Consider the following 8412-nt stretch of genomic DNA (forward strand, 5'->3'; position numbering starts at 1 on the left):
CGATCCTTGAGGGCACATGTGGGAAATCTCCAACTGCGATGTGGTGAAGGGAAAGATCCAAGAGCCTGGCTTCAAGTCCTGCCCGCACAGGCTCCCCTGGGCCTTTTCTGAGAAAATCAGGTCCCTGTACGGCTCACTGTGGCCCCTTGGCCTAGGAATGCCCTTCTTCCACCCTGTCCGCCCCCACCATTCCAGGAGAGGCACTGCCACTTACCCTACAAGCCTCCTCCTCCGGACCAGAGCCTTCCTGATCCTCCAGGGAGAGTTTATAGGAGAGTTCTTTCCTAGCACTTGAACACGCCTAGACATCCCTCCATTACGGTATCGTGTGTAATTTCGTGTAATCTTTTGTTTTCAAGTCTATCTTCCTCACAAGACTGATTTCTTCAAGGGCGGGGATTATATCCTGTTCATCTTTTAACCCCAGGAACCATCAAAGGGCCTGACAATCTATCGTTGAATGCACGGATGAATGTTCTCCCTCTAACTCATCCATTTATTCAATCATTTAAAAACATTTATTGAGAATCTCCTGAGTACCAGGCAGTGGGGCAAGGCAGTAGGGATATGGTGGCGGCCAGAGCAGTCTTATTTGGAGGGAAAGAGAGATAGAATTCAAGGAATCACAGTAATAAGTCAAACACAGAATTGCCAAGGTTCTAAGGCCTTGGAGGCGTGAGATAGGGGCCCATGAAAGCATATCTGTGGGCTTGAGTCAAGGTGTTGACCTCTGTGCCTCTCTTCTGGGACTGATAACGTCTGTCCCTCCAATGTCATAGTGTTGTGAGGAAGCAGCAAGGAAACTGGCAAAGGTGCCACAGGAGCACAGGGGAAGTGGGGGAGGGGGCCACACCCACATAGTCTTCTTAAGCCCAGGGGCCAACCTTGGCAGCTGCCCCCCGCCCCCACTCGGTTAGATCCGGGGGACAACTGGGATGCTCAGAGATTTGGGAGATGACAACCGCCCCAGAGGTTTGCCTTGGGAAGAGGCATGCTGCTTTCTGCAGAGGGACCCATAGACAGACCCACAGGCAATCAGTGAAGGGAGAGGTGGGGACACTGCGGAGAGAAAGCAAGGACCAGGAAAGGAAGGGCTTGGACAGCCAGGGGCTGAACGAAGGGAAATCCTGCTCAGTGCCGACTGTGATCCTGGGAGGGACTTTTCCCCAAGGATCCTGCAACCCAGCACCTGGAAGAAAGACTTTTTTGCGGGCTTCCCAGGCCCAACAGGCTACCCACAGAGGGCTGCATGTGCCAGGAAGAGCCTGGCAGGGATAGATGAGGAGTCTGGCTGGTGGCAGGAGGTCGGACGGACCTCTGGGGCCTGGTCCATCCAGCTTCCTCTGTCTCCTGAACCCTCAGATCACCAGGGGCCTTGGAGTCTTCCTTCTGCTCCCACCAGAGCTGCAGGGCCCTCTCCTCCCCGACTGTCCTGGGGACCTGGGGGCATGGCACCTGGGTCATCAGCTGTAGCAAAGGTACACGTACAAATGGCAGATGTGAATCATCGGGGAACCTGCCGATGGGTTTATGGGAACTCTCTGTGCTATCGTCACCATTTTTCTATAAATCTAAAATTATTGCAAAAAAAAAATAAGTTTATTAACAAACAAACAAAAACTATGGGGCACCAGGGTGGCTCAGGCTCAGTCGGTTGAACATCCAACTCTTGATTTCGGTTCAGGTCATGATCTCACAGTCGTGAGATCGAGAGATCGAGCCCGGAGTCCAGCTCTGTGCTGACAGCACAGAGCCTGTTTGGGATTCTCTCTCTCTCCCTCTCTCTCTCTGCCCCTCGCTTGTGCTTGCACTCTTTCACTCTGTCTCTCAAAGTAAATAAATGAACATGAGAAACAAAATGTTTTAAAGACCAACTAGCTTGTTTTCTAGAGGGAAAACAACAGATGGCTCCTTTGGGTTAGAACAGGTACAGGGGTGCCCCTTTCCCTCTCTCTGCCCCAGGGTTCTACTTGCCGAGTTGTCCCCGTCCCCGATCTCCCCAAGATCACTCAGACACCCAAGACCCACCCTCTGGGGAGCTGAAACTGAGTCAAGAGCCACTAGCCCCAAATCGTCCTGTCTCCTGTTGCTTCCTCAACTCAGGCAGCAATGACATCTCTGGGTTGTCACAGCTGAGCGGGCCCAGCAGTGATCTGCTCACTTCTCAGATCAATCCCTTCCAAGGCTGACTCTTCTCAGTGGGCCTCAGCCTCCTCCTCCCTGGCCTACGCCCAGCCTCTGAGGCAAGGCCCCCTCCGCTTTACCTGCAAGGCTCCGCTCCCAATTTGGATCTCAGGGAGTTTGACCCGGGAAGGGGACGGGGAGTGATGAGGTGGCCTCCTGTTGAGCTGCAGAATGGCACAAGGTGTCCTGTGTGCCCACACAGGTTGATACTCACCTCGCAGCTTCGCTTGGTACTCAGGAGGCCAGAGAAAAAAAGGGTTGACTAGGGTGAACTCAGATGGGAGAGGCAAGAAGAGGAGAAGTTCACCTATTTCCTCCTCACAGCTCCCGTGAAGCAGAAGCAGAGTGGCGCTTACCTGCCCGGAAGTAGAAACAAAAGGGTTAAAAGCCAAATCTGGGCTCCGCCAACAGAACTTCGCAGGTGAGATGACGACCCAGGAATCTGATCGATGCGCACGTTTATGAACAAGATGTTAAGACAAGTGCTGAGCTGAACGGCAATAGGTACAGGAGAATGTTCGAGGACAAGCACGCCCTCTGACAAGAGTGACACTTTCTCCTCCTCACACGCTTCTGTCTTCCGTGGTGTCCTGTGAGCCGTCCAGCTGAGGATTCCAGGAGCAAGAGCCCAGGAAGAGAGGAGCAGAGTAGCACAAAAGGCAGGAAGTGACTCTTGCTGGAGCCGGGCCCACAGCCCTCCTCCTCGCGGGATCACTCCTGTCTGTCTGCCAGGCCCACCGCCCCGGGAGGCAGCCAGCCCCTGGAGCAGAGTGCCAGCTAAAGACAGGAAGAACACCAAGGTGGATCCAGGACACCCGAGTTGAAGTGCAGCTTCTGCTATTCTCTTAACTTCTTCAACACTAGCACGCTCGTCTACAAACCTGCAGTCAGATCAGGACCTCTCCGGGATGGTGTGAAGGGCCAAGGAGGCGGTGAGATTGTAACGCAACCCAAGTTCCTCTGCCTGATGCGCAGCCCAGACCATCCCCCAGCCTGGAACGTGCAGCAAGAAAAGTATCCATTTCCAAGGCAGGCCCCTCCTCCAAAGGAGTAAAGTCAGGGAAATTTACAGGCAAATGAGAAAGGTCTGGGTAGAAAGTAGCAGTTGGGGGGTAGTCCCATTTGCCTGTTAGTTACTGGTTTCAAAATGGTGTGCACTAAACTCTTATTTCTTCTCTTACTGAGTTTTCTATGTAAAAAAATTTTTTCCCCGGGGCACCTGGGTGCCTCAGTTGGTAAAGCGTCCGACTTCGTCTCAGGTCATGATCTCGCAGTTTGTGAGTTCGAGCCCCACATTGGGCTCTGTGCTGACAGCTCAGAGCCTGGAGCCTGCTTCCGATTCTGTGTCGCCCTCTCTCTCTGCCCCTCCCCCACTCGTGCTCTGTCTCTCTCTCAAAAATAAACGTTAAAAAAAATTTTCCCACCTGCTACCCTTTTTTGGGTGTGGGGGACTTTGACTAGCTTCTTGAGTTGAACACCTATTCATTTTTAATCTTCTTTATTAATAGACATTTAAAATCATACATTTCCAAGTTTTATTGTAGTTGCACCCCAAAAGACTGTAGAGCTTTCATTATTTTCAGTTTTACATATTTACCAAATTGATTTTTTTTCACTTCTGGGTATTTTAAATGTTTAAAAATTTTCCAAGCATATGGGATTTTTCTGGGGGAAGACATTATCCCTGTTACTGACTTCTAATTTTGTTATATTGTGATCAGAGATCATTATTTTCATCCCCTGGATATTTTGGCATATGTTGAGACTAGGTTTAGGTTAATATGTGGCTAATTTTTGTAAATACTCCATGTGTGATTAAACAATGTTTTCTCCAACTTCGAAGTGCAGTGTTTGGTATAACTGTTAGTTGAGCTGTTCAAATATTATATATCGCGATTTGTTTTCTGTTTTGATTATGGAGAGAAAGGCATTAAAAACCTTCCATTCTGTGGCTTTGCCAATTTCTCCTTGCAATTCTGTTTGTTGCATTTGCTGACTCATGGTATTTTGCTTGTGCGTTCTGTAAGTTAATGTGACAGCTTTTCTCTCTTTTTCTGTGAGAATACTTGGATTGTTTAAGTGTTCTTTCTATCTTTCCAGCCCTCAACTTGGGTCTGGTCTCCTGTCCCTGCATATTTAAAAAAAAAAATTTTTTTTCAACGTTTATTTATTTTTGGGACAGAGAGAGACAGAGCATGAACAGGGGAGGGGCAGAGAGAGAGGGAGACACAGAATCGGAAACAGGCTCCAGGCTCCGAGCCATCAGCCCAGAGCCTGACGCGGGGCTCGAACTCACGGACCGCGAGATCGTGACCTGGCTGAAGTCGGACGCTTAACCGACTGCACCACCCAGGCACCCCTGTCCCTGCATATTTAAAATGCAAGTTGCTCTCTCCTGTCACCTGCTGACCCCACACCCCCATCGCTGTTCTGGCTCTCACACCTGGGATTTCCCTTTCTGGCTTCCTACTTCATTCGTGCATCAGACTTGTTTTTGATGGATATAGTCATGTCTAGGTGTTCCTAATCAGACATTTCCCCACCAGTCTAGTCCACCATTTTCCTTCGTAAACTGTCAAGGGAAGTACAGTGTGAATAATGTGGTTACCTCTGAAGCCTGTGGCTTTTGCGCATATCCTTCCCCACTGCTGGTGGTCACTGCTCCACCGAGGTCTCCGGTGGGATACTTTCCCCAATCCCAACACTGAGCTACCTGCTTGGGTTTGTTTCACTCAGTTCTTGTCAGCCTCCGCCTACCACTGACATCTTTCTCTCCATCTCTGTCTTTATTCAGAAACGTCAAGTAAGCATTGGAGGAGCAAGTGATATGTGGTGTTTGCTTAGGCAGAGCAACCATGAGACCATGAAATGTATTTTCTTCCAGGCTTCAGTTCTGACTGTTAGCAGTTATGGTGGAAACATGCTTATTCTCCTAAGGGCACACAGGCCGTATATCTGGTATGATAGGTAGTTGGGTAGCAGTGAGGGAGGACTTCCTCTTTTAGTAGTTGTTTTTCACTGAATTTTGAAATGCTAATTGTGATTCTTAAATTTTATTTATTTAAGCGGCACCTGGGTGGCTCAGTCAGTTAAGCGTCCGACTTCGCCTCAGGTCATGCTCTCACAGTTTGTGAGTTCGAGCCCCGCATCGGGCTCTGTGCTGACAGCTCAGAGCCTGGAGCCTGCTTCGGATTCTGTCTCATTCTCTCTCTGCCCCTCCCCCACTTGTGCTCTGTGTCTCTCAAAAATAAATAAAAATGTAAAAAAATTTAAAAAATTATTTACTTAAAATATTTTTTCATTTTTGTTAACATTTTTTTTCATGTTTACTTATTTTTGAGAAAGACAGAGAGACAGAGTGGGAGCAGGAGAGGGGCAGCGGGAGAGGAAGACACAGAATCCAAAGCAGGCTCCAGGCTCTGAGCTGTCAGCACAGAGCCTGACAAGGGGCTCAAACCCATGAACCCATGATCGTGACCTGAATGGAAGTTGGCCACCAAACTGGGTGACAGCCACTCAGGCACCCCAGATTTCTAAACTTTAAAATGGACAGTTTACTACACTGCCTTATTAGTCTTTTTTTTAAAGTTTATTTATTCATTTTGAGAGCGAGTGAGGGAGGGGCAGAGAGGGAGAGAGAGAATCCTAGTCAGGCTCCATACCGTCAGAGCAGAGCCCCATGAGGGGCTCGAACTCACGAACCATGAGATTGTGACCTGAGCCAAAGTCAGACACCTAACTGACTGACCCACCCAGGTGCCCCTTATTCTCTATATACATATTTTTGCAATTTTTTCCTAAACCACTCGAGAGCAAATCGAGGATGTGATGCGCCATTGTTTCCTTAAAGTGAAGATACCCTCCCACCTAACCACTACACAACCAATAAAATCAAGAAATTGACAATGACTCAATATTTCATCTAATCCACAGAATGCTGATTTTCCAATAATGAATGCCCTTTATAAGTGGTGGATTGTGTCCAGGACCACACATTGGATTTAGTTGCCAAGCCTGTAGTTTCCTTCCGTCGGGAACAGTTCTCAGTCTTTCCTTGATTTCTCTGACCTTGACATTTTTGAAGATTTCAGGCGAGTTTCTTTATGGCAGACCCTCAGTTTGAGTTTGTCTCATATTTCCTCACAATTAGGTTGCATAACCTGAATCTAATCACAAGGAATTATCAGTCGCAGATTCACCACAGCCCCTTCCCAGCTCGGCTTGTCCCGCCAACCTCCACCTGGGGGCCCAGAACGGGCGGGGTGGTGAGCGGCCTGCTTACAAGTCCGCCCTGAACCTCAGTCACGCATGCTCGGCTGTACATGGGCCTGGCGTCCTGCCCTTCAGATGTGACCACGCACAGTACGCAGAGTAACGCAGCGCCTCCGGGCACAAGCTACAGGTTGAGGTGCCACGAGGGCCCTGGGAAGGCTTGGCAGGATGGACTGTTCCCTTATGCGGTAGACCTCTGTGGAGCACTTATTTATTTTTATGGAGCACATACATTTACCATGTGCCGGTGCTATTAACGAACAGAGCGGACACAGCCCCTCCCTGCCCTCGTGGACTTTATATTCCAGTGGGCGGGGAACAGGAAAGACAGAGAAGTAGGTCAGGCTTCCCTGAAGAAGGGGGCTCAGTTGGTTAGACCTTTACGGAGAGCATCCCACGACCGAGGCTCTTTGTCAGCTCCCTTCTTGGTGACCAGGCCTGCTTCTGCCAGGACAGCCAAGGTGGGGTTAGGGGTGGTTTGGGGCTGGCATCTGGATGGGCAAGGCCAGGCGTAGGGGGGGCCAAGCCCCCTGCACAGGTGCTTTAGGAGGCAGCATGGAAGGAAAGGCCAGGCTTCAGCCTCCACCGCCTGCCCTCCTACCCCTCCAGCCTCCTCCGTCCTGCCTGGCTGCTGGGTGGGTACAGCCTCCAGACTTTCCCTGACAGAAGCAGCTGGTGGCCTTTCTGCATCCCAACCTGCCTGGCTTGGACCTGGAGTGCCGTGTAGGAATTTTCCAGAACCGGCTCCAGTGCTGGCTGTAACGCCAGATCCAGAGCGAGAGATGGCTTCGGCACCACGTCCCGCTGGGGCGCAACAGTCAGAGCCAACTCTAGAGCTGGAACGAACTCCAGTACCAGCTCCGGAGCTACATTCCGCCTCAGTGCCAGCGCTAGAGTTGGTCGGATCCAGATCGAGTGCCATCTGCCAAACTAGTGTCAGCTCCAAGGCTAGACCCTACGCCAGCTCCGTTGCCAGCACCAGTCCTAGCACCGGCACCAGGCCTGGTTCCAGAGCTAAAAACAGCTCTGCCCCCTACTCCAACACCAGCTCTAGAGCTATAGCTAAAACCGGCACCAGCTCCAGAACCTACTTTCAAGCGACAGCCACACTGAGTGTCAGCTTCAGAGCTAGAGTAAAGCTTCAGCACCACAGCCACAACCAGTCTCGACCTAGAGCCAGCTCCAGCAGGCGAGCCATTGCCTAGACGGAGCTGGCACCAGCTCCCGCTCTACCAACCAGAGCCAGAGCAGGGGCCCGCTGTAGGGCTGGAGCCAGCTTCAGAGGTGGAGCCGGTTGCTGGACCAGCTCTAGCATCAGCCGCAGGACCGTATCCAGCTGGAGCTCCGACTCCACCGCCACTTACAAACCCGGAGCCGGTGCCCGCTCGAGCTAGAAGGTGCTGCGGCACCAAACCCGGTGCTGGAGTCAGTGCTAGGTCCAGAGCTAGTGGCTCGGACATCAGAGCCAGAGCTGGAACCAGCTCTAGGGTTTCCTTTGGCCATTTGGGCATATTTAAGACAGATGGTTTAAAGCCTTTGTGTAGGAAGAACAATACCTGGGCTTCCTCACGCATGGTTTCTGTCATTCTCCCCATTTTGAATGGGCCATAGTTCTGTCTCTTTGGAGAACCTGTTTCTGTTGGAAATTGGGTATTTCAATGTTATAATACGGTAACTGGAAACCAGTTCCTTTCCCTAGAGTTTGCTGTTTTTGATAACTAAAGGCCGCAGCCATCTTTTCGGGGACCTTCTCAAGCTAGTTTCGCAAAGACTGTCATCCTTGTCATGTGTGGTCACTTGAAGTCTCTGTTCTGCTAGCATTTGACAGAGATGTCCTTGAATACCAGGAGCCCAAACAAAACCTACATGTCTCCCAGTCTTTACAGACCAGCTCTGTGCTGGGGCACTCTTCAACACTGGGCCAATTTAGCTCCTTTAACTCTGCCTTAGTCTTTA

This window comes from Leopardus geoffroyi, chromosome B3, assembly GCF_018350155.1.
Source record: "Leopardus geoffroyi isolate Oge1 chromosome B3, O.geoffroyi_Oge1_pat1.0, whole genome shotgun sequence".
In the NCBI taxonomy this organism is placed as follows: domain Eukaryota; kingdom Metazoa; phylum Chordata; class Mammalia; order Carnivora; family Felidae; genus Leopardus; species Leopardus geoffroyi.